The sequence below is a fragment of the Microcaecilia unicolor genome, chromosome 6 (assembly GCF_901765095.1).
Source record: "Microcaecilia unicolor chromosome 6, aMicUni1.1, whole genome shotgun sequence".
Classification (NCBI taxonomy): domain Eukaryota; kingdom Metazoa; phylum Chordata; class Amphibia; order Gymnophiona; family Siphonopidae; genus Microcaecilia; species Microcaecilia unicolor.
Genome location: NC_044036.1, coordinates 162,238,093 through 162,265,063, shown reverse-complemented (window position 1 = coordinate 162,265,063; position 26,971 = coordinate 162,238,093). Strand labels below are relative to the sequence as shown.

The following is a 26,971-nucleotide window of genomic DNA, read 5'->3' as shown; positions in this document are numbered from 1 at the left end:
ACCCATCCCCAAATGCCACTGACTGGACATGGCTCAGCACTGGACAAAAATCATAAGGACAATTATATACTGAGGCTGGAAAACTGTATCAAGAGCAGCGTATGCCAGAATATGTCACCCCACTAAAAAGTGGATAAAGGAGAGGGAGAGGAGGGGAAAGGAGGAGAGATATAGGCAAAAAATGCCTGATTATATACTTATATATACCGCTGTCCAGAAGGGAGCATAAGACTACAACCAAAGTGGCCACCTGTAGAGCTGCATGAAAGTAGCAAAAATAAAAACACATACAGAACCCACTTATATTCTATTCCTCTTGTTTTTATAATAAGTTCCCCCTGCTGTTATATCAAGGATGTAAGCTCAATGAGCAGGGACTGCCAATTTGTATATGTTGTACAGCGCTGCGTATGCCTTGCAGTGCTATAGCAATGATAAGCAGTAGTGGCATTGCAGAGAGAGCAATGCAAAGCGCTGCATGACCTGCTAGGTCTTGACCACCTTTACTCAACTGGTAAATACCTTATGGGAGGCCCATATAAGAAACATAAGCAAGCCAAAAAATCCCCTCAGCCGCAAGCTCCCGCCTCGTAGGCAAGGCACCAGACTCTCTCATCAGAATGCTGACAGTTGTCACTGCACGCACTTCTGCATCCAATATGACCTCCAAAATGGCGGCAGTTCCCGCCAAAATCGGAACCGAAGATGAAAACGCGAGTAGCGGCAGACCAACGGACTTGAAGTCGGACACCCCCTCCGACAGCGCCAACCGTAAAACGGAACCAGAACCTTGGACCTTTTTTGTTAAAACAGCGCAAAAGCAGCAAACACAGCTGTTCCTAAAAACCGCATCGCTGACAGAAACAGCGGCGGAGTTCATCTACAGAGTGAAAACAAAGGACAGGGAACAAAAAACAGCTGATCAGGAAACATCTGAGCGCTCCGGAGCAGCCCTGCTAGTTCTTACCGCCCACAAACGGCTCTGCTAAGCCAGCAGACCGGGAGGCTCGCTTCTTTCAGTCAATTATTTAATTATTTATCATTTAGATTAAGCCGCTGCCTCTCCCATCCTCCACAGCCCCCTGAGGCGCTTGAGGAAATCTTTATATTGCTTAGAAAAAGCAAAAACAAGCTAGCAAAGTCAAATTAGCCAGCAAGAGGGAGAAAAGCTTTTTTTTTTTTTTTTAAGTAGCTGCCTCTCCCTACCTCTACAGTTCTTACAACGAAGAGCTGGAGGAAACTCACATCAGTCAGACTGCTCCTGACAACAGTCTGCTTTCCAAAGCATCAGAAATTAGGACAGAATGCTTTTACTTCAGGGAGGAATGGGGGGGGAGGGACTCGGCCTACCGAGTGTGACCCCCCCCGAGGCTCTGAGGGACCCCCACGGGTTTCAGGCTTCAAACAGCAGGTTTTTGTTATATCTCTTCAAAAATGCACAGGGAAAATTATACCAACACTTAACAAAAGAGAGAAAAGAAAAGTATAGAAAAGTCTGAGACTGAAGGGCTCACCACCTTCCACCTGCTGGAGACTGAGATTACTGGATCTTTCTCTAGCTGGCAAGGGCTCTTATTGGCTGGCTAGAGTCACAGTTTTTTTCTCAGTCTCCACCTGCTGGAAGGCGTGCACAACCCATCAGTCACATTCTGGGCCGGTCCGGAGGGACGCTAAGGAAACCACAGTTTGCAACTAACTGTGTGCTTACTTTATTGACAGACGTATGTGGTGCGAGTGAATTCTGTGCCAGCCAGCCTTCTAGCTCTGCTAGTATTGGCTTTGTCTTCATCCAGTCCAAATAAAAATATATTTATGTAGCTCATATGATGCTCATAACCAACCAGGGTTACAGGTTTACTTATATGTTTAGCAGTTTTGTTCTGTACAATAATTTTTACCATTTTGCCTGGCACTCATGGCTATAGTTTCCAGGATCACCCTGGAGCCCTTTTTAAAAACTTGTTGCTATTTTGGCCACCTCCAATCTTCTGGTACCATAGACAATTTAATGATATGCTTACATTTTTAAGCATTTTCAATACTCAGATATATGGAATTAGGTGATTTGCTACTCTAGTTTCTCAATTTGTTCTTTTACATCTTCCAGGTTCACTAGGGTCTGACTCACCACCATTAATCCAACATAGATACCCAACATCTTCCTCAGTAATGAAGCAAATAATTAATTTCTTTTCACTATAGCCTTGACTTCCATGAATGACCTTTTTATCCCTCCTTCATCTGTTGGTCCAATTAACTCCCTCAAAATCTTCTTGCTAAGAAATGTACCTAAGAAAGTTTTTACTATGAGTTTTTGTCTCCACAAAATTTATTTTCCTGCTTTACTAGTGCTTTCCATTTAACTTGCCAGTAGTTATTTTTTTCCTATTTTCTTCATTTTGATCCACTTTCACTTTTGAAAGATGTTCTTTTGGCTCACAAAGCACCTTTCACCTCACATTTTAACCATACCAGTAATCATTTTGGTTTTCCTTCTGTCTGTTTTATGCATGCATTTGGTCTCTTCACTTCATTTTTCTTTTATTTTTTTCTAATTCACCATCCACATACCTACCTAAAGAATTCTCTTGATCTCTCCAATGGAGGAGCCTGGCTTCCCCATCAGTAGTTCTCTTCAGAAGTGTAGATGGGGCATGGAAAAAACAGTCAGCCTATCGCTGTCCCCATGTGTGATCTTCCACGTCCACTGGCAAGGTCTATAATACCCTGTCAGCTTTTCTGCTGACACTGCAACTAAAAGAAAAATTTAAAAACACTTCCACTATGGGAAGGATTCAGCTGTGAAAAGAAAAAAATATGGTGGGCCTGAATAAGTGATTACCAAACCTGGTCCTAGAGGCACCCCAGTCAATCAGGTTTTCAGGGTATCCATCTACAATGATTAGTTATGAGAGAGATTTGCAAGCACTGCCTCCACTGCTTGTAAATCTCTCTCATGAATATTCATTGTGGATATGCTGAAATCGTGACTGGCTGGTGTGCCTCCAGGACCAGGTTTGGGAACCACTGGCCTAAACATTGAGCTCCAAGGGCTGAATCTGGCCTGCGAAACAGTTTTGAGAACCCATTACCTGACAAATAATGGCCTACGGCACCCTAAAACAAAATACCTTTCCCTTTTATAAAATGTAACTGTCGCTTTCTTTTAACTTCCAGATTTATAAGCATCCTTGCTGACTGAAAGTTTTGTGTTTATTTAAGTGCTTTCTATACCGCTCCTCAAGGGAAGCCTCTCTAAAAAATGAACACCTTGGTATTATGGGATGGCAGAGGTCATGTCTCACAGCAGTCATTATGCTAGCTGCCTCTAAAACCTGAGTGAACTGCAAGTAATAAATCTGAATTCCACCGGCCTCAACAGAGGAAATTTATCAGGGATCTCCAGAGATGCAGACACAGCAATGATGGTTGATCCACAAGACTAGACCTTTCATAGTTCTGGCCTCAGCTCAACACACAAAAAGCTATGCTCCATCCTGCATAGGAGGATCACCTCCCCAAGGAGTCTTTTGGGCAGAAGCAGCATCCTGGCAGAGCCAGCATGGGGGAGTAAAGGGCAATTAAGTGTTGAACACCAACAAATCAGTTCTGACATTTCAGAGGCAATGGTGCTCATTTTCAAAACAGAAAAATGTCCAAAAAGCGACACAAAGTGGCAGATGGAGTTTTATTTTTGAGCAAATCGCTATTTTTGAAACCCATTTTAAAATGGTTTTCTAAGCAGTTCAAATGCAATATGTCCAAATCACAAGGGGGCTTGTTGAGGGACAGGAGCGGGGCGTCCCAAAACTTGGATGTTTTTCTGCCATAATGGAACAAAACTAAAATGTCCAGGGTTAAAAGTTTGACAGGTGGTCTACACCTGTTTCAAGCATGACAAAGCCACCCTAAAGTACCAAATGACCCCCACCCCCCAAATATGAAAACGAAACAGTACATGCCAGCTCTATGACAGCTTCAGATGCTATGGCCAGTCCTATTAGAGCAGCAAGCAGGTCCTTGGTGTAGCCTAATGGTCAGTGCAGAGCACTGAACTACAGAGACGGTAACCCAGGCCCATAACCCACTCTTTTACACCTGTGGTGGAAAGTAAGCACCCTTCAAAACCTACCAAAAACCTACTTTACACCACTACAATAGCTTTTATGTCTGCATGTGTCACCTATATGTGGGTACAGTTGATTTTTTTTTGTGGGTTTTGGAGGGATCACCATACAATATAAAGGGGGTTAACAGTGAGATGTGTACCTGGGACCTTTCATGTGAAGTCTACTGCAATGCCCCTAGGATGCCCCTCTGCTCTGCTGGGATGTCTGTGTGTATAACTCAAAGGTAGATGAAACAATCTGGAGTCAAGTTGTTATATTCACTCATTAATTACTCTTATTTGAATTTTTAATTCTTGTTTTTATAAGGGCAAGTCTCATATATAGTCACGGGGTAATCTTTTACTCACTCACTGGTGAGACCCTTTGTGTGACAATTTGTAATCATTGATGTAACCCCCTACCTCTCTACGTCTGTACATAATCCCATTTACTTATTGTATCTAAATTATTTTTTTCCTTTATAACAGTACTGAGTGATGGCAGGCTTGTGGTAGTCACTTATCTGGACTCATCTTTGTGGAGTCTTAACTCCCCAAATCTTGACATCCTGACAGGTGCCTGTTTCGCTGTTCTAGCTTTCTCAAGGGGAATGCTAGACTAGTCGAAAGAAGAAGAAGGCAGAGTGGAGACACGATGTTTAGGTATTCCAGAACAGCGAAACAGGCACCTGTCGGGGTGTCATGATTCGGGGAGTTAAGACTCCACAACGATGAGTCCAGATAAGTGACTACCACAAGCCTGCCATCACTCAGTACTGTTGTAATTTGAGATATATCTGTAAGGACAGAGGCAAAAATTGCCAAGCACAGTAACTGATAGATCTGTACCACTAAAAAAAGAAAAAATAATTTAGATACAATAAGTAAATAGATTGTGTACAGACGTAGGGAGGTAGGGGGTTACGTCAATGATTACAAATTGTCACACAAAAGGGTCTCACCAGTGAGTGAGTAAAAGATTACCCCGTGACTATATATGAGACTTCCCCTTATAAAAACAAGAATTAAAAATTCAAATAACAGTAATTAATGAGTGAATATAACATTCTGACTCAAGATTGTTTTATCTACCTTTGAGTTATACACACTAACAGTGTTAAGTAGATTTAAGTCGCACGGGGATGTCTGTGTGGCCAGTCTACTAAGAATGCTGGCCCCCATGCATCCCAATAGCTTGTTTTTGTGCTTTTTACCCTTGGATGTTTTTTTTTGTTTGTTTGTTTTTGAAAATGGTCCAAAAAGATACACAAACTGAGTACAAACACATCTAGCAAATAGCCATTTTTGAAACAAAAAGCTGGATGTTTTACTTTTTTGAAAATGGCTATGTTTGCTACTGGATTTTTGTTTTGTTTTCCACAAAACATCCAAAATCAGATTTAGATGTCATATCGAAAATGCCCCCTCCACCTCTTTTACATAAAATGTTGTTTCTTTTTCTGAGGGATTATAGCAACTGATTTTAACACTATGGGGCTCTTTTACAATGCTGAGATACAGCTACCGTGGCGTTGTTGAGCACCAATCCGGCACTTCTGCCAGCCTACCACAGGAGCCAGTGATAGTGCCACCTCCAGCGCATGCTATTTCCATCATGACAGAACTTTTTTTTTTTACTGCTGGGTTTAGCGCTAGAGCCCTTACCACCTCCTAAATAGATGGAGGTAAGGGCTCCCTCCGGAAATGGCCAAACAGTAAGTGTGAACTTACCAGACAACCATTTACTTGTTTTTGCCTTTTAACCACTGCGGGGCGCCTCGGCGCATGGCAAATCCATGTGCCGACACTACCGCAGCTTGGTAAAAGGGGCCCTATGTTCCCTAAGGAGTGGAGGAGTAGCCTAGTGGTTAGTGCAGTGGACTTTGATCCTGGGGAACTGAGTTCAATTCCCACTGCAGCTACTTGTGACTCTGGGCAAGTCACTTAACCCTCCATTGCCCCTGGTACAAAATAAGTACCTGAATAGATGTAAACCACTTTGAATGTAGTTGCAAAAACCTCAGAAAGGCAGTATATCAAGTCCCATTTCCCTTTCCCTAAGGAATCTTTTCCATGCAGATGACTTTTTAAATCAGCTAGACAGAAGTCTTCCTTTTAAAGTTCAGAAAAACAATAGGCTTAAGGATTCTTCTTATTTGAAAAGGAAAGGGGAACATATTTTCATTTAATTAAAGCAAATGGACAAAGAAAAAGTCTTGTATGAGGATTTTTCAAAAATACAAACGTGCTTTTGAAGCAAGGAAAAATATATACCTATATTAGACATATACCTCCAGATTCTATACAGCATGACTTAAGTTGCACTCACAAATCTAGTCGCATTCTGGATTTGAGCGTGCAGCTTAGTTAATAAGCCAAGCAGTGCCAATAATTACCACTTTCCAAGTACTGACACTAATTGGCATTAATTAGAATTTACACGCACAGCTGTTTAAAAGTGTATTCTGCAACATGATGTGTGTAAATTCTAAGTTGAATAGTTGAGAAGGGGTTCAGGTCATCGGTGTTTTCAAATCTATGCGCATTGTTATAGGATACAACTAGTCAGCATATAATTTAGTCATCGACATTTACACCAACGCAAATCCCATACCATTTTCTTTGCACCGCTTCCAGTCTTTTTACATCTTTAGCAAGATACGGCCTCCAAAACTGAACACAGTATTCCAAGTGGGGCCTCACCAATGACTTGTAGAGTCAATGGATGGTGGTAAGGGCTCAGGCCATAAATAGGTGGGTACTATTTTTAATTTCAGAGCATGCCCATTTCCCAGTCAATTAAAAAAAAAACAGCACTTTTGAAAGGTCAGGGGTACTATTGCAGAAAACAAACATTAATGGGGATGGATGGATGGATGGTAGACCAGGACAAATTCTCAGAAGACTGCGTTTGTGAGGAGCTAGCTAAACAAGTAGACAAAGCAATGGGGCCTGATGGGGTGCATCCGAGGGTGCTCAAGGAACTTGGAGAGGTTCTGGTGGCTCCGATATCTTCAATGCTTCCTTCAAGTCTGGAGTGGTCCCGGAGAAGGATGGATGCGGTCCTTCTGCACAAGAACAGAAGAAAGGAAGGAGCTGGAAATTACAGACCTGTCAAGTCTGACCTCGGTGGTGAGCAAACTAATGGAAACACTTCTAAAGCGGAGGATTGTAAGGTTTCTCAAATTGAATGGACTGCAGGACCCGAGGCAATATGGCTTCACTAGAGGCAGGTCGTGTCTGAGAAACCTGATTTCTTTGACTGGGTGACCAAACAATTGGACTTGGGAAGTACGCTAGATGTGGTGCACTTGGATTTTAGCAAAGCCTTTGACACGGTTCCACACAGGCAACTGATGAACAAACCGAGTGCCGTTGGTACGGGACCTAAAGTGACTGCCTGGGTTAAAAATTGGTTAAATGGATGGAGACAGAGTAGTGGTAAATGGAGCTTGCTCTGAGGAAAAGGATGTTATCAGTGGTGTACTGCAAGGGTTGGTTCTCAGGCCGGCTCTTGTTAACATCTTTGTGAGTGATATTACAAAAGGGCTGTCTGTTAAGGTTTGTCTGTTTGCGGATGATACCAAACTCTGTTAGGGTGGACACCCCGGAGGGTTTGGATCACTACTACTACTACTATTTAGCATTTCTATAGCGCTACATGAGGAAGGATCTGGCGAAGCTTGAAGAATGGTCCGATGACTGGCAATTAAGATTTAATGCTAAGAAATGCAGGGTCATGCGCTTGTTTTAGAAGAATCCAGGGGACCACTAAAATATGGGGGGGGGGGGGAGGTAAACTGCTTCTGTGTACAAAAGAAGAGCAAGATTTGGGGGTGATTGTGTCCGATGACCTTAAGGTGTCCAAACAGGTAGAAAAAGCAACGGTCAAAGACAGAAGGATGCTTGGCTGTATAAGGAGGGATGATCAGCAGGAAAAGAGATGTCTGTCCAGAGGGTGGCTACAAAATTGGTAAGTGGTCTCGGTCATAAAACATATAGGGACAGGCTTAGGAACCTCAACATGTATACGCTGGAGGAGAGACAGGTGAGAGGGGATATGATAGAGACATTTAAATACCTCAGTGGTGTTAATGTACAAGAGGTGAGCCTTCTCCAAATGAAGGAAATCTCAGGAATGAGGGGGCATACGATGAAGTTAAGAGGAAACAGGCTTAGGAGGAATCTAAGAAAATAGTCTTTCATGGAAAGGGTGGTGGATACGTGGAATGGCCTCGTGGCAGGGGTCGTAGAGACAAGGACTGTGTCAGAATTTAAGAAAGCAAAGGGACAGGCATGTGGGATCCCTTAGGAAAGGAAGAGTAGTAGTTACTGAGGATGGGCTACTTGGCCCTTATCTGCTGTCATATTTCTCTGTTTCTGAGCCATGGTAAAAAAAAAAAGGCTCAGCATGCACCCAAACATGCACTCACACTAACGCAGGCCACGTTTTACCACAGGTTAGTAAAAGAACCCGTATGTGCTCTATATGCCTTCCATTTTCTCCTCGTCACTCCACCTTTACATGTGTGTATACACACATATAAAATACATACATAGTAACATAGTAAGTGATGGCAGAAAAAGACCTGTACAGTCCATCCAGTCTGCCCAACAAGATAAACTCATATGTGCTACTTTATATGTATACCTAACCTTGATTTGTATCTGCCATTTTCAGGGCACAGACCATAGAAGTCTGCCCAGCACTAGCTCCGCCTCCTAACCACCAGTGCTGCCACCCAATCTCTGCTAAGCTTCTGAGGATCCATTTCTTCTGAACAGGATTCCTTTATGTTTATCCCACGCTCTTTTGAATTCCGTTACCCTTTTCATCTCCACCGCCTCCCTCGGGAGGGCATTCCAAGTATCCACCACTCTCTCCGTGAAAAAATACTTCCAGACATTTTTCTTGAGTCTGCCCCCCTTCAACCTCATTTCATGTCCTCTAGTTCTACCGCCTAATCGTCTCCAGAAAAGGTTTGTTTGCGGATTAATACCTTTCAAATATTTGAACGTCTGTATCATATCATAACCCCAGAATGTTTCTTTTTTTTTTATATAACCAACATTTCCAAATGCAATTCAAATGTAGTTCATTCACAAAAATACATGGCAAAAATATTTTTCCTGAAAACTATGTCAAATACTGATACAGTCCCATTCCAACATCACCTGAAACTTAAAATTTCATACATTTGTTTTTCATTTACCTTGTATATCATTGCAGGTTTCATTATTTTGTATTGTGATCCGCTTTGATGCACCTTGTTTGTTAAATGCAGAATATCAAATGCAATAAATCAAATGCTAAAATTTAACTACATGAAACCACTAATTATTATGAACAGTATTAACCAAAGATTAGACACACACCAACAAAATAAATAAATAAATAATCTAAGTCTGGGTCCCGGTTGTCAAGGCAACTTTCCAGACAGTATGCACATCAGCTCAGACTTTAAAAATAAAAATGGAACACATTTATTGCAGCTTCCTTACTACAAAGCAAAAAATACATATATTTTTTTAAAATCACATTAAGCTAATCACAAATTATTATTAAGGATACTGTCAAGTGAACAGATGCCATTTCTAGTTGCTAATCCTAAAACTTAACCAAATTACCAGGTGATTATTGCAGAGATTGCAGTATTTACTTGTAGAGATAAAAAATACATATCAGCTGTACATCAGCACACCATTATAACAATTCCAACAATAACAATTTGCTAGAGTGTGTATGAATAACTACAAAACATGTACTTATTTTTTCCTTCCAAGACAATGCAATTCTAGCTACACTTAGCCCCATCATCACATACAAGACATAAATCATACCATCTTGCTTGAATTGCTCACGTACTGGCAGCAACTCTGGATACATATGCTGGCCTCTTCAATGAAAAATAGTCTTTAACAAAGGAACTGTAGTGATTTGAGTACATATATGCTGGAACATTGAGGTGAAAAAAGGACTGGAAACCAACATGCAGGTCATTTGCATCCCCTCCCCTCCCATCCAGTAAAAGATTTAACATTATAAACTGCACACACATACACACAAATCAAATTGTTTATCTGTTCCAACTCTGCTTCAAAGCCAGCTGCTTAAACATGCTCTAAGGTGAGGCATCTGCAAAAATAACATTTTTAAAAAATGATAAAAGGCTTTAAGGGATGCATGAGAAACCAAGATTTGCAACAGATCGCACAGCATGAGAGCTTACCAGCAATTCCTGACCAGCCAGCTGCCCGTTTTCACATTTCAGAGAACCACTTCTTTCACACCACAAAGCGATAATTCCAAGACACACTAGTCAGTCAGATAATCAATCAATACACTAAGGTTTCTTCCCCCTTTCCCCGCTAACCAACCTACAAGATGCTGCTAGGTCATTTCAAGGTTGTTCTGCTGTTTTCTCCTGCTGTAGGGCCTCTATGATAGTAGCCATCCAAATTTCTGCCTCTCTCTTTTTTTTTTCTTTTTCATTCATGCAAAGCTATAGAAACACACCAGAGTCCCTGACAATACCAGCTTGCAGGATAAAAGAGGAAAAGTAGTTTTCAGCCTGCAGAATGCCTCAGAACGGTCACCATGGAAATAAATGTGGAAAGGGCAAAGGAGGCGCTGGGGGGGGGGGGGCTGGTCTGATGACAAACGCTGCTGCTAAATAGAAAAGAGCAGGGAAGGAAGCCCGGTTCCTACTTTACAAGGACAGAAGCTCGCTACATTTCACCACAGCAGACTGTTCACTACTAACATCTTATGCACGAAGTAGGTGCAGTTATGCAGCTGAGAAAGTTCCAGGACTTTTGGGAGGGGGGCACTAAGGAGGAAAGCAAAATGCTACATTTTTGACAAATGCTACCAAACACATTTTCCAGATGCAGTATCGAGAAAGCTAAACAGGATAGGGGCTCTTCAGTCTGGAGAAAAGATGACGGAGGATATGATAGAAGTGTATAAAATGGGATCATGCATTAATCATTGGTGGGGCAGGATGGGGTACAGTTACCTTTAGAAAATAACACAAAGAAAATGAATCCAATGACCACCAGACAGAAAACAAATCATCAAACATATAAAAGGCAAGTGACCTTACTCACTTGCAAATGCGCAGTACAGACTTCCCTCTCTGTCCCGCCCTCGCGTCAAGACGTCATGATGTCAGAGGGCGGAACAGAGAGGGAAATGGAGTTGGACTGTCGCACGCCGCCTGGAAACAAACATCGTGCCAACCAACCTCCACCCTCCCCCCCCATCCCCGCCACTGCTCCCGCCCCCCTCCATATCGGGACCCCTGCAGTGACATGACAGCGCCTCTCACCTCCGTGTGGAAGCGCTGCAGGCAGCAGCAGAACGATCTGCTGCTGCCTGTAGCGCTTTCACACGGAGGTGAGAGGCGCTGTCAGGTCACTGCAGGGGGCCCGGCACGGAGGGGGGAGGGAGCGGCGACGAGGAGGGTAGCTGGACGGGGGGGGGGGGGGGGGGGAGGCCAAGGGAAACAGGAGGGTTGCTGGATATGGGGGGGAGGATCGGTGGACAGGGTGAGGCCAGGGGAAAGAGGAGGGCTGCAATACTCACCCGTTTTTACGGGCTTAACGGCTAGTAAAAATATATTTTTCACACAGTATATAATTACGCTGTACACTCAGTCAATGGAGGATGTAGTTGTGGCAACTAGAGAATGACACGGGGACAAAGGTTGTCCCCGTCCCATCCCCGTGGGCTCTGTCTCTGTCCCCGCAGGTTCTATCTCCATCCCCGCCCCGTCCCCGCAGGCCCTGTGTCCCCACTCCATCCTCATGGGCTCTGTCTTCATCTGCAGAAGCCTCAAACAATTATGGTTTTATATTTAAATCTTTTTATTAAAATATAAAAAGGAACAATATGCTGTGCAACTATTGTGTATAAATTACAAATACAAAACAATAATAACAGTGAGCAGCGATAATAACCCTCCTCACCACCACCATCTACCCTTCCAACCCCAACAATAGCTGACTTCTACTACCCCAAAGGAATCCTAATCCACGCTGTTAAAATGTTCACGAGTACAAAATACAACCCATTCTGTATGCCCTAGAGGGGAGAAATATGCCCTATGTAGCACTGTTATGATTTTTTAATCTGTGGATGAATAATAAGTCATCAACAATCTCAGGATTCAGTCTAGCTCTCCTGTCTTCCACAGTCCTTCCTGCAATAGAACTTGTCTTCTTAGAAGATGTGCTGGTAGCAGGATGTACAGGATCTCCCCATGCAAATTTTGCTAGTTGTGGTTAGCATGTTTGCTTGTTTTTCCAAAAAAGCAAAATATTGTCTGTATCTCTCAAACATAAATAACAGTCCAGTTCATTAACAGGCTTCAAAGTAGAAAACGACACAGGGATAAAGTTTTTCCCTGTCCTCATGGGCTCTGTCCCCATTCCCGCCCCGTCCCCGCAAGCTGTCCCCATTCCTATGTCATTCTTTAATGGCAACTAACAGAACTTGATCCTGCACCTAATTTTAGGAGAAGTCAATAAAAAATTGTTAGCCAGATACACCTGGATGAGTTGTTCATTGCTCATCCCTGGAAATGAGCTATGAAAAATACTGGGATCTGCTGAGTTCTTGCATTACAGACTGGGCTCAATTGACCTTGGTCTGACTCAGCATGGCTTATCTTATGTTCATACCTTAAACTGCACACAAGTTTATTTGCAAATCTTATGACAAACAATACAGTATTGAAAGAATAGATGCAAAAGTGTTGGGTGCAATAAAACAGGTTTCATAGCTGAAAAGCACAAACATTACTGATTTAGGAAAATGTATAGCTAAGCATAAAAGAAATAAAACAGGTGGTAAACATTCTCTTCACTGGCAATTGCAAAACATGCTTTGAAGTGGTTCCAGAAACTCTGTACTTTAAATATATATGTCAGAGATATCAACAGCATGCCAGAAGCAATGTTAATAATTAACTATAATATAACCACAATATGATTAATAAGACTCTATGTATCCACTTGACTGATTTTTTGTAATTTAAACCTGCACTAATGTCATGGATCCAAATAACATAGAAATTGTGCAGACTGAATATTTAAAGTGCAATGCTTCACTCGGGGCCCCTTTTACCAAACTGGGGCCTGCAGCGACATCAGAGTGTGTTTTTGGCATGTGCCAAGGGCCCCTTTTACCGCAGGAGGTAAAAGACTGGGAATGTTTTCAACAAAAAATGGCCATTTCCTGGGGGAGCCCTTACTGCCACCTCTAATTAGGTGATGCTAGGGGCTCCCGTGCTAATCTGGCAGGAACCAGGTAGCGCTGCCCCTGCACTACAAAAATACAAAATATTTTTGTAGCGCCAGAAATGGCACACGCTGGGGGTGGGAAACACCACCGGGTTCCTGCAGTAGTTCTAGATTGTTGCATGGCAAGCCCACTGCCGTATGCCAACCCTTTATTAAACGGGCCCCTTGGTAAGAAATGAGAAGCTTCAATGTCAAATATAAGAAAGTCAATTATTATGGTATTAAAATGCACTTGCCACCTTTTTGAAGAAATTGACCCAAGGTAGTTAAAAGAAAATATAATCGGACATAAGCAATTTACAAGTAGAGTGAAAAACGACCATAATAAAATGGTCTATACTGATATTTGACCATTTTTATTATGGTTGTTCTATCACTCTAAAACAGCTAGGTAAAACTTTGGAATAAGAAAATTACATTGTAGCCATAGCAATATAATACTATGTCAACACAATGCACATAAGAGCAAAGCAAAATATTCAAAGAGGTGTGAACATTAAAGACAGCAAATACAGACATAATACATTGTCAACACAGCACAATTAACATGAAAACTTACTTGACAGTAAGGGGACATGCACAAGTAGAACATATAGACAGATAATAGAGTACAGCACAGAAGTTGAGGTAGATAAAACATGGGACTGAGGGGTAGATGCATCAAGCAAATGTAAAAAAATCAGAAACGTAAAAACCTTTACCGAATCTGAAATAACGAAGCATGCTCCAAAAACACAGCCCCAAAAAGTTTGGTGCGGTATTGTAAAGAACGATGCACTAATCCCCGTCGGTAATCGGCTCGTAAAGCATGCGCAAAGCAGCCAAGCGTTATGCTGGCTGCTCTGCGCATGCCAGAAACGTAAGAAAAAAAAAGAAAACACAAACACGTGGCTCCCCACTTTCCCCTGCATGTCTCCACAAACATTAAAGGATCGGGAGGGGGCAAAGGCGCTCATCAGCAGCGTCCTGTATGGACGGCCTTGCCTTGCCTTGCTCCCCCCCCCCCCCCCGAAGTCCCCGCTGCTCCCCGCTGCTCCGTTTGTGAAATAAAAGCTTTTAAAAATGAAACCTTTGCAGTTGCTGGGCTCCCCCTCCCTTCCTGTCTCTCTCTTCTTTAGTCGGCAATGCTCCGCCTCCTGCCCTCCTCCACCTCCGTGCCCCGCCCCCCCCGATTTCGCCCCCGCTGCCCCCCCCCCCCCCACCGGACCCCCCCCCCCTCCACCATAATGGCCGGTGCAGCGCCTCTCACCTATGTTTGAAGGCGCTGCACAGGATGGATCAGCTATTCTTGAGCTCTTCTGTCTCCTCCGATGTCTCCTTTTTCTTCCTGTGTCCGCCCTCCTCTGACGTCAGCTATAACTATAATTTGCTTGATGCATCTATCCCTCGGTTGAAGGAAAAGATTACACGCGTAGTCATATAAAACACGTGCAACTGATTTCAGGCTCCATGTGGTAAGCTATATACGAAAGTGTTTCAAATAAAAGAAAGTACAAGAGAGTTACTCATTAATAAAAGACTCATTTCACATTCTTGGCAAATTCTTCCAAGAAAATGTTACATAAATCTGACGACCTATGAAAGCAATGTAAACAAGAGAGATCCAATGCCCCTCTGGAACACTGAAGGTTTCTAAAAAAAAAAGAATGTTAGCGCTGCTTTAACTGTACCTGAATTATATGGGAGAGGACCTGGGGCTTTTCTGGTATCTCAGCAGACTTCCATCTTCCACCTGCAATATTCATGCAGAATCATTCTGCCCCACCCCCTAGCAAATGCATGAATGGTTACTATTAAAGAGCTGTAAATAATTAAAACAAAAATGCACACAAACCCCCCCCCCCCCCCCCCCCCCCCCCCCCCCCAAAGTACCAGAACTGTAGTGTAAATATCAAAAGAACCCAGGCTCTACTATTAGCTTGCAATTTCTCGTAAGAACTCCAGTGGGCAATGTAATCACACAGTTGGAAAATGTCAGGGAAACTGCAGTCTGTCTCCAAGCAACAAGGCCAAAAAAAAAAAAGAAAAAAAAGAAAAAACTAAAACCAGTCACCCCCCCCCCCCCCCCCCCCCCCCCCCATTAGTTAAAACAATAAATTTTTGACTCATTTCACCAGACTAGCAGTAATTTTCTCACTGGCTGTCTTACAATTGATTTAATTTAAAATCTCTATTTAATGTTTTCCACTCATGTTTGAAATTACTTGGGCCAGGGCTATTTAGATGTGGGTAACTGGTGCTCCACAAACTAATTACACTACATGCATTAATACAGATTCAAGAATCAAACCTTTTCTGCTACTGAATCACAGTTTTTGTACTATGCTTCAAGCTGAGTGTTAAGTAGGGTGATCTCTAAAGGAAGAGCTGTTCCACCACTACATTTTTTGAAGGTCTGAACAAACAAATGAATAAAGGGAAGATGGTTGATGTACTATATCTGGACTTACAGAAACTTTTTTACAAAGTCTCTCATGAGAAACTCCTAAGAAATTTTTAAAAAACTATGGTATAGGAGGCAGCGTTTTGTTGTGGACTGGGAACTGGTTAAAACACAGAAAACAGAGGGTAGGGTTAAATGGCCTCAGGGATCTGTACTGGAACTGGTGCTACCTAACATGATCTGGAAATGGGAATAATGAAGGAAGTGATTAAATTTGCAGATGACAATTATTCGAAGTTGTTAAATCGCATGTGGACTAAAAAATTGCAAGATGGGGCATCCAAACAGCAGATGAAATTTAATGTGGACAAATACAAAGTAATGCACATTGGGAAGAATAATTCAAATCATAGTTACTTGATGCTAGGTTCTATTTTAAGAGTCACCACCCAAGAAAAATCATGGACAATACGTTGAAGTCTTCTCACTGGTTGCGGCCAAAAAAAGTAAACAGAATGCTAGGAATTATTAGGAAAGAGATAGAAAATAAAGCAAAGAATATTATAATGCTTCTCTATCAATCTATGGTGTAACCCCATCTTGAGTATTGTGTAATTCTGGTTGCCATATCTTTAAAGAAAAATTATATATATATATATATATATATATATATATATATATATATATATATATATATATATATATATCAGAATTAGAAAGGGTTCAAAGAAGGGCGGCCAAAATGATTAAGGGGATGGAACACTTCTCATATGAGGTAAAGGTTAGGGCTCTTCAGCTTGGAACAGAGATGGCTGAGGGGGCAGCTATATGTCTTATCAAATATAACTGTTCACAGGGCCTCAGCAAAGAGATCCTTCTATCTTTTCTCCCTGGCTAAGACGGAAAAAAAAGCTAGTGCATCCTAGCTGAAGTTTGAGCTCTTGGGCCAAATCAGAGCCCAGAACAAGTTTTAAAAATAGCTGGCACATCACTGCAGGTTACCTCTAATCCGTGTTAACTAATGAAGGAACAGTCAGTTCTCTGTAACAGCTTTAAACATAAATATGCACCACCTGCTGGACAAACCATAGAAATAGACTTCAAGAAATAGTTAACACAGTTTTACAGGCTTATATCCCTATAGGGATAGGATAGAAGTCTACAAAATCCTGAGTGGAGTAGAATTGGTAAATGGGAATTGATTATTTACTCTTTCACAAAGTACAAAGACTAAGGGACACTCCAAGAAGTCACATAGTGATACTTTTAAACATACAGTAGCACTAATCTATGAGTCAAACAACAAGAACCCTACAAACATTATACTAGACCCTAAAACACCAATACACCTACTACTGGTAAAACAGGACAAGAGAAACTGCTACAAGTCTTTACACAGGTAGACTAGGCCACCCATAGTCTATGCTACTAGAAGACATGCAACCAGACAGCATGCACTAGACTCCCTCTATAATGAGTGCTTATGATCCCTAAATCTGGCATGTAGGTGTCACCAAAAGATGGAACATCTGTGGGACTAAGAATCTGAAGCATACTCAGCCACAAGAAGAAGAAGAGAACCAACTTAGGGACAGAACCCAGGTCCTTTGCACTGCCACAGAGTCATTCCCCTGAAGAACTAAAGATCAGTTTGATTTGCAATTTTATAATAAAAAATAAAAGGTTTCAAGTGTTATTTAACAGTTGATATCCCACATACCAATAAAGTATCTATGTGGCTTACAATACTAAAGTACATAGGCAAGAGAGAAAACTAATGATTAAAAATAAAAAGGAAAGTAAAGATGATTCAGAGGGGGAAAGGGAGCTAGTCTTGTCTGATCCAACAGACTCAGTTGTAGGACAGCAACTATGTTAGCAAAAAAGCATCCTGAAATAAAATTTTAAGATCTGTCTTAAATTGTATCAGAGAAATTTGCAATCTAAGAGACGATAGTAATGCATTCCATATGGAAGGTCCAGTAATAGAAAAAATAGTATCCCTGATTGCCTATCTAATGTGCCACTGCATTACCAGCAATAATTTTTTGAGTTACATAATGAAGGAACTGTCACATGAACATGGTAGGCAACTGACAGGTAGCATTTCCACTTAGGGGTCAATGCTCAAAGTTTACCATGCTAGAAATATCCGATTTAAACTGGTTCTAGCCAGTCTAGCGATCACGTTATTTCTAAAGCACAAAGGGATTCTGCGTGCTTTTTAACATTTGGGGTAGCAGCTAAAGATAATCCTATACAAATGTATAACAAAGAGCTCAGTATTAAAATGAGCATTCCAAGTGGTGCACAGAAACAACAGCCTACCTTTAACATGCAAAATTTGAAATCCGGTCTAGAGCTGTCATTGTGTGAGGGAGCCTTCTGGGATAATCAGTCTGCTTGCATTTTTCAATAGCAAAATTGAGCAGAGAACAACTTTCGAGGGGTAGATAAACAGCTGGTGGGGGGAGCTTTCAGCAAGGAGAAAATTTTTTTTTTAAATAGCAAACAGTGTGGGCAGAGAACAGCTCAGAGGGGCAGAAAAACAGCTGGGAAGGGCTTTCAGAAAGGAGGAGATATTTTTTCAATAGCAGGGTCAGAGAGCAGAGAAGAGCTTAGGGGTGGAGAAACAAGCAGACAGCCAATTGGCTGGGGAAAACCCCTGAGGTGTCAGCTGGGGGGGGAGGGTGGAGAAACAAGCAGACAGCCAATCGGCTGGGGAAAGCCCCTATGATGTCAGCTGGGGAGAAGGGTTCTGCAAGGCGGAGACTCTCAAGCAAAGTTATAGGGAGCAGAGGGAAGGCAAGTAAGCTGCAGGAGGAACATGGAGTCAGCACCAGAGCACTGCAAGGGAAAGGAGACAATGGGACAATGGAGTCTGGGCCTTACAGGAGACAGGAAGCAAGGAATGCTTCCAGTTGGTGGCTGTACTGCAACATTAAGCTGTCCATTGTGAGTATAACACAGTGCTGGGAGGCTGAAGTGCGACTCAGGGCATAACTCAATGGTCTGAACTGGTCTGGTATGGACAAAAAAGAAATATTACTATTTGAATATATTTAGTGCTTTGTCATCTGTTGCCTATACTTGACCTATTCTTGCTGTACACTGCTTTAGGTGAATTTTTTTTTTCAAAAAGGTGGTATATAAATCCTAATAAATAAAAATATATTGGATGAAGGAGAACCTCAGTTTGACTTCATATGTTTTACAGATAAATACTTTGGGGAAGCTCCGAGAAGCTTAACGTCTCAACTCTAGCACTGTGTGGAACCAGTGTACAATCAAACACACAACATCAATGGAATCTGACATCCTACAAAAAAATCTATATATATTTTCATCAGCCACAATAATCATGTTGACAGCTAAGATAGAACCTGAGAAAAGGAGGAGGGAGAGAGGTTATTCAGGAAACAGCAGCATTAGTAATGACAGAAAATGTCATTCCCTTCAACCTTTGTTGGCTAAAACCCCCTGAAGGGTTCTAGGATACTGAATGTTTATATTTCAATGCACATGACCATCACCCCCCTCGTCAAGACTACATATACTGTTCTCTAAAATAGCCAAAATGCAACACTCTGTACTCTAGCTCATTGATAATCTAGTATTTAAAACTGGGATCCAAAAGGTGAATTAAGCATTTTCTGATAGCATTTGTAATCATTTTAGAGATCAGATCTTTGAAACAAAACTCTCTGCTTCATCAAACAAAAATTCATTGAGACACATTTCTGTTCTTCTGAACTACAACTGTCATGACCGAAAAACTAGCTATGACCCTGGTTGACCAGATGCAATTTTAGAGTTTTCTAATAATAAACCCCAGAGATAATCAGCAAGTGAACTTATCGTCCATAATACACAATGGTAAATACCTTGCTCATCTCCAGCCTGTCCTTAGTCTTCTGCCAGTGAACAGGTTAAAGCCATCACCATCAAAATCATTTAGTTACCCCCTCCAATCCAGAGAGTTTAAACTTGTTTGTCCAGAACTACACTCTGCTTTTACTAATTTCTGTAAAAGGCAAGTCACAATGGTTGGACACTTAGTAAATGCAAAGGGGGGGGGGGGGGGGGGGGGGAATTGCAAAAGTCCTTCAATCTTAATTTCTTTCCAGCTGGAAAACAGGCGTGGAAGTAGATAAGTGCGCTTTTTTTCATGTCTTCCTGCTTTATCACCCCAAGCCCTTTACACCACCATAAAGAGAAGAACCCATGTAAAACATAGCTCTGTAAGAGAATGGAAAATAAAACCAGAGGCAGCAGCAAACGCTCAGCACTTCCATACCTTTGAAACAGTTCCCAGTCAGATTCCACAGGTAAATTTTCTAATCTTCCCTAGCATTCTATATTCCTTAATATTCCTGAAACCAACTTTTGTATTGCTAATATTTTTATTTTTAAAAACTGAACACTTTTAATACATTTTCATCTTAATCATGTACAAATGGCTAATATCTTTCATTTACATGCTTTCCCTATCTCAATGTTCCTCCCTTACTGCTGCTATGTTCCATTTCTTTCATTCTCATTTTTCTCTTCCAAATGTGCCTTTTTTTCTCACTTCCCTTCCTTTCATTCTCTAACCCTCTTCCTTTCCTCATTCATTTTCTTCTCCATTGATTACAACCCAGTCTCTCTTCACACGCCCTTCCTCCAAATTGTATGGGGACCTGCAGCTAGGTTTCCTGTGTTAGTAATATGACACCAACTGTAACTCCAAGTTCCCATCATCAGTCTTGAAAGCAAAATACATGCTTGTGCCACCTTGCTTATACTAGAACACAGAGCTGGCCAATGGATGGGTGGCAGTGGGCCAGCGGTAGAGATCAGAGTTGCAAGTAGCATGTCGGTATGATGCCATTGGATTGTTTCCCGCAACTTTGTGGCAAAGTCCAGAATCTGTGAATGTGAATACTGCATGAAACAGAGCACTCTATTTCATTATTCAAGCTAATTATATACTGAAAATAGATTTGCATGCAATGGAAAAAGTGCATGCATCTCTCATGAAAATTCATTTTTGATATATTAAAAAGCAGGCTGGTTGGTGTGTCTTGAGGACTGGATTCAGAACTACTAATTTAAATGGACTACTGCTTTCATACAGGTTACACCATTAATATATTATTCTTATGTACCACCTTACCCTTACATGTCCTTTCAAGATACTATGCATAAGCTCCAAATATCCTTCGTTGGCCTAAGGGTAGAGGGAAGTCTCTTCTTCAGTTCTCAGCCACATTCTGTGTTATTGTAGAATCCTCAGTTACCTTTCCTACTTCCCTGGAGCTCAACCACCACCACCACAGCCTTACATCTGGCCAGAGCTCAAATGTTTGGAGGAGGGGGAACTCTTAAATGTGAAATTTAAGGGCTTCCAAAGCAGATTTTTACCTGATGAAGTCAGCTGCTAGCAGCAAGATGAGTGATGCGGGGAAAACAGAAATCTTTCAATTCTCCCATCTTATGTGAATTGTCCCCAAGTCAACAGGAGGAATCAGCAAGCAGCACTTCTTAAGTGCTGCTTCCTTTTTTTGAAGTTAGAAACATACAGGGCCTCCTTTGAGGGAGTTTTAAAATTTACTATTATAAAGGAGGCACAATATCCTTATTTGCCTAGGGCCTATGAAAGGATTAATTCTGCCCTGCATCTCTTTTCCACTTGGCCCGATCAACACATTCCAATTCAAGTCACCAGCAGGGCTGAATTTCTACTAAGGATAAATAGATATAAGTCTAAGGTGAAAACATTCTGGTGGCAGAAAGTTTCCAACAGTCACAAAATGTGCTGCCTTGGAGGAGGGAGGTCTCCTAGAAAGACAGCATCACCCTGGTGAAATAGGAAGTAATCCTGTACCCAAGACTTGCCCACTAGGGGATGCAATATCCTCTCGCACCAAAGATGTGTTTCAATGAGCTTCTAACCAGGAGGGAAGGGTTATGACAGCTGTTGTAGTTGGCGATTCTTATTAGGCATGTAGATAGGTAGGAGTGAGGAACAGCTGGTCACTTGCCTGCCTGGTGCGAAAGTGGCAGACCTCACGTGACACCTAGATAAGATTTTAGATAGTGCTGGGGAGGAGCAAGCTGTCTTGGTGCATGTGAGTACCAATGACATAGGAAAATGTGGGAGGGAGGGTCTGGAAGACAAATTTAGGCTCTTAGGTAGAAAGCTAAAATCCAGATCCTCCAAGTTAGCATTTTCAGAAATGCTCCACATTCCACAGTTGAGACAATGGTGCAGGGATGAGGTATTTAGATTTGTTAGGAACTGGGCAACGTTTTCGGAAAGGAGGTGCCTATTCCAAAAGACTGGGCTCCACCTTAACTGGAATGGAACAGGCTGCTGGTGCTAAGTTTTAAAAAGGATATGGAGCAGCTTTTAAACTAAAATGAAGGGGAGGAGGGGTGAAGCCAACAGTCACCCAGGAGCATGTGGTTCGGTGTACAGTATCCTTGATGGATATTACTGAAACAGGATCTTTAGGAAATCCCAATAGAGCGGTTTCAATAACGGTGGAAGAGGACCAGGAGTGTTTAATAGGAGAACAGAGTAAAGAATGCAAATTATCCCCATCAACTTAAGCAGTCTGTAGATGCTAGGGAAAAACATAATTTGAAGTGTCTACACACAAATGCTAGAAGCCTAAAAAATAAGATGGGAGACTTAGAATATATAGCACTAAATGAAGAGGTAGATAAAATAGGCATCTCAGAGACCTGGTGGAAGGAAGAAAATCAATGGAACACTGTGTTATCTGGGTACAAATTATATCGCAATGATAGAGGATCAAATTGGAGGGGACCGCGCTGTATGTTAAAGCGGGAACGGAGTCAAACAAAATAAATATTCTACATGAAACTGAGATCAGTGTGGAATCCTTGTAGATAGAAATTCCATTTGTGAAGGGAAAGAGTCAACAGGTAGGGCTGTACTACCAACTGCCAGGACAGAACGAACAGACAGATGGAGAAATGTTTACAGAAAATAGGAAAGCTGGCAAATTGGGCAACATTATAATAATATAATAATAATTACCCCAGTATTGACTGCATAAATGCTACATCAGGGAGCACCAGGGATGTAAAATTCTTAGATGTAATGAATGACTGCTTCTAGGAACAACTGGTCCAAGGACAAGAGGAAGGAGCTATTTTAGATCTAGTCCTTAATGGAATGCAAGGCAGGATACGAGAGCCAACGGTGTTGAATCCGCTGAGTGACAGTGATCATAAAATGATCAAATTTGAGCTGATATCTTAGAGTGAAGTCGCTAAAGAAATCTACTGTAGCAGCATTTAATTTTCAAAAAGGCGACTATGACAAAATGAGGAAAATGGTTAAAAGGAAGTTAAAAAGGGTCAGCTGTAAGGTTAGGACTTTAAATCAGGCATGGACCTTGTTTAAAAATACCATTGTGGAAGCCCAGACCAGATGTATTCCATGTATTAACAGAAGTGGAAAGAAGGGCAAATGACAGTCAGCGTGGTTAAAAAGTGAAGTGAAAGAAGCTATTAGAGTCAAAAAGAACATTCTTCAAAGAATTGAAAAAGGATCCAAATGAAGAAAATAAGAAGCAACATAAGCACTGTCGAGCTAAATGCAAAGCATTGATCATGAAGGCTAAAAGAGGATATGAAAAAAAGCTTGCTGCAGAGACAAAAAAAAAACCCAAACAAAACAAAACGCATAGTTACACCTTTTTCAGATACATCAGAAGCAGAAAGCCTGTGAGGGAATCCATGGAACCGTTAGATCATGAAGGAGCAAAAGGGATAGTCAGGGAGGACAAGGCCATAATGGAGAGATCAGTCTTTACGGAAGAAGATGTAAGAGATCCACCTGTAACAGAAATGGTTTTCAAGGGCGATGATGTGGAGAACTGAAAGAAATCACAGTGAACCTGAAGACATAGAGGCATATTTTCAAAGCACTTAGCCTCCCAAAGTTCCATAGAAACCTATGGAACTTAGCCTCCCAAAGTGCTTTGAAAATATGCCTGATACTGAACCAAACCAACAAATTAAAGAGTGTTAAATCACCTGGACCAGATGGTATACACCCCAGAGTACTGAAAGAACTCAAATATGAAATTGCTGATCTAGCCTATATAATAATTTGCACCTCGGTCTGGATGCCTGGGTTCGTAACACAGTTCCCATTGGTCCGCCCTGGGGATGATGTCACAGGGCAGACCAATGGGAAGTGAGAGGGAAGGGAACCCAGCAGCAGCCACCGAATTCCATGACCCCCTACCTCCATCCCTCCTTCCACTCCCGTCCGTCAGAGTTCCATGCCATCCCTCTCCTCTGATTTCCACCGCCCAGCGCCTCCCTCCCTCTCTCTCTCTCTGTGGCCTCCAAGTGCAAGCAGGACGTGTGCAGGTGCCCCAGCCCTTTGTAAGTGCCTGCTTTCTTGTTTACGGAAGGGCGGGTGCCAGAGGAACAGCTGAAACAGAAGCGAAAGCGAAGGCAGTCTGAAGCGGCGTCCGTGCGTGCTGCACTTCACTGTTGCCGGCGGAGCAGGAGGAAAAAGTTTTAAACAGCCGGCACTTACGAGGGGGAGGGGCAGCAGCACACATCCTGCTTGTACTCGGAGGCCACAGAGAGAGAGGGAGGGAGCCGCAGGCTTGTGGAACTTGGACGACAGTGGGTGCATGGAACTCGGAGGGCATGGGACGAGATGGGGGGGAGGGGTCCTGAGACGAGAGAGGGGAGGAGGGGGTCCTGGAACTCGGAGGAGAGGGAGGGAGGCAGGTAGGGGGCGTGGAACTCAGAGGGAGGGAGGGAGGCAGGTAGGGGGTCTGGAACCTGGAGGACGGAGGGAGGGAGGTGGCCCTGAAACCATGCTAGCGCCCGTTTCTTTTCTGTTAGAAACGGGCCTCTTTTACTAGTTAGTCATTAAAATTGTCCATAGCACCTGAAGATTTGAGGGTGGCCAATGTAACACTGATTTTTAAAAAGGGTTCCAGAGTGATCTGGGAAATTACAGATCGGTAAGCCTTTCAGTGCTGGGCAAAATAGTGGAAACTATTATAACAATAAAATTCGGAACACACAGACAAACATGATTTAATGGGACAGAGTCAGCATGGGTTCAGCCAAGGGAAGTCTTGTCTCACCAATTTGCTTCATTTCTTAGAGGGTGTAAATATACGTGGATAAAGATGAGCCAGTATGTAGTGTATCTAGATTTTCAGAAAGCTTTTAACAAAGTTCCTTATGAGAGACTCATTAAAAGTCTTGGGATAGGAGGCAACGTCCTTCTATGGATTAGGAATTGGTTATTGGACAGAAAAAGAGGGGAGAGTTAAATGGCCATTCTTCTCAATGGAGAAGGGTGAATAGTGGAGTGCTGCAGGAATCTGTACTAGGACTGGTACTATAACAAATTTATAAGTGATCTGGAAAATGGAACCACAAATGAGGTAATGTGTAATTCAACTCTGGAATTCGTTGCCAGAAAATGTGGTAAAGGTGGGTAGCTTAGCAGAGTTTTAAAAAGGTTTGGACGGCTTCCTAAAGGAAAAGTCCATAGACCATTATTAAACTGGACTTGGGGAAAATCCACTATTTCTGGGATAAGCAGCATAAAATGTTTTGTACTTTTTTGGGGATCTTGTCAGGTATTTGTGACCTGGATTGGCCACTGTTGGAAACAGGATGCTGGGCTTGATGGACCTTTGGTCTGTCCCAGTATGGCAATACTTATGTAATTGGGAAAAACTGCAGGAAGACTGGGCATCCAAATAGCACATTATTATTATTTTTTTAATTGTTCCTTTTCAAAAATACATCAAAACTAGTTTGAATTAGGATAAAGAGCCAATTACAGTAATATCATACCAGAACATAGCAAATCCAGGAAACTAATGAGAAAATCACTAACAAAATTAGTTCTATATAGTCCACTAATAAGAGGGAGCAAGAATCACACAATCCGAGGAAGAGGAAAAACAAGAAACAATATCATAATGAAATGGCAGATGAAATTTAATGCTGACAAATGCAAAGTGATGCACATTGGGAAGAAAAAGTTGAATCATATTTACCTAATGCTAGGGTCCACCTTAGGAGTCAGCACTCAAGAAAAGGATCTAGATGTCACTGTAGACAATACGCTGAAATCTTCTGCTCAGTGAGCAGTGGAGGCCACCAAAAAAAACCCAACAGGATTCTAGAAATTATTAGGAAAAGGGAGGCAAGATAAAACCAAGATTATTATATGCCTCTGTATCGCTCCATAGTGTGGCCTCACCTCGAGTATTACATTCAATTCTGGTTGCCGTATCTCAAAAAAGATAAAGAAGAATTAGAAAAGGTTCAAAGAAGAGTGACCAAAATGATAAAGGGGATGGAACTCCTCCCATATGAGGAAAGGCTAAAGACCTTAGAAAATTGGAAGACTGGGCATCTAAATGGCAGATGAAATTTAATATGGACAAATACAAGCCGATGCGCATTGGAAAGAATAATCCGAATCATAGTTACCTGATGCTAGGGTCCACCTTGGGGGTCAGCAACCAAGAAAAAGATCTAGGTGTCGTTGTAGATAATACACTGAAATCTTCTGCTCAATGTGTGAAGGAAGCCAAAAAAGCAAACAGGATGCTAGGAATTATTACGAAAGGGATGGTGAATAAGATCAAAAATATTATAATGCCTCTTTATCGCTCCATGGTGCAACCTCACCTTGAGTATTACAATCAATTCTGGTCACAATATCTCAAAAAAAAAAAAGATATAGTGGAATAAGAAAAGGTTCAAAGAAGAGTGACCAAAATGATAAAGAGGATGGAACTCCTCCTGTATTAGGAAAGGCTAAAGAGGTTAGGGCTCTTCAGCCTGGAAAAGAGATGGCTGAGGGGGGATATGACGGAGGTCTATAAAATCCTGATTGGTGTAGAGCAGGTAAAAGTGGATCAATTTTTCACTCTTTCTAAAAGTACAAAGACTAGGGGACACTCAACGAAATTACATGGAAATACTTTTAAAACAAATAGGAGAAAATATTTTTTTCACACAAAGAATAGTTAAAACTCTGGAACTCACTGTCAGATGATGTGGTAATGGCAATTAATGTATCTGGGTTTAAAAAAAGGTTTGGACAAGTTCCTGGAGGAAAAGTCCATAATCTGCTATTCACACAGACATGGGGAAAG

The 26,971-nt window shown here is 41.9% G+C and overlaps 1 protein-coding gene across 1 annotated transcript in view; it reads right to left on the bottom strand.

Moving 5' to 3' along the window:
- Positions 1–26,971, bottom strand: part of FGD3 (FYVE, RhoGEF and PH domain containing 3) — a 279,110-nt gene that overhangs the window by 241,380 nt on the left and 10,759 nt on the right. The gene's annotated exons all lie outside the window — the stretch shown is intronic.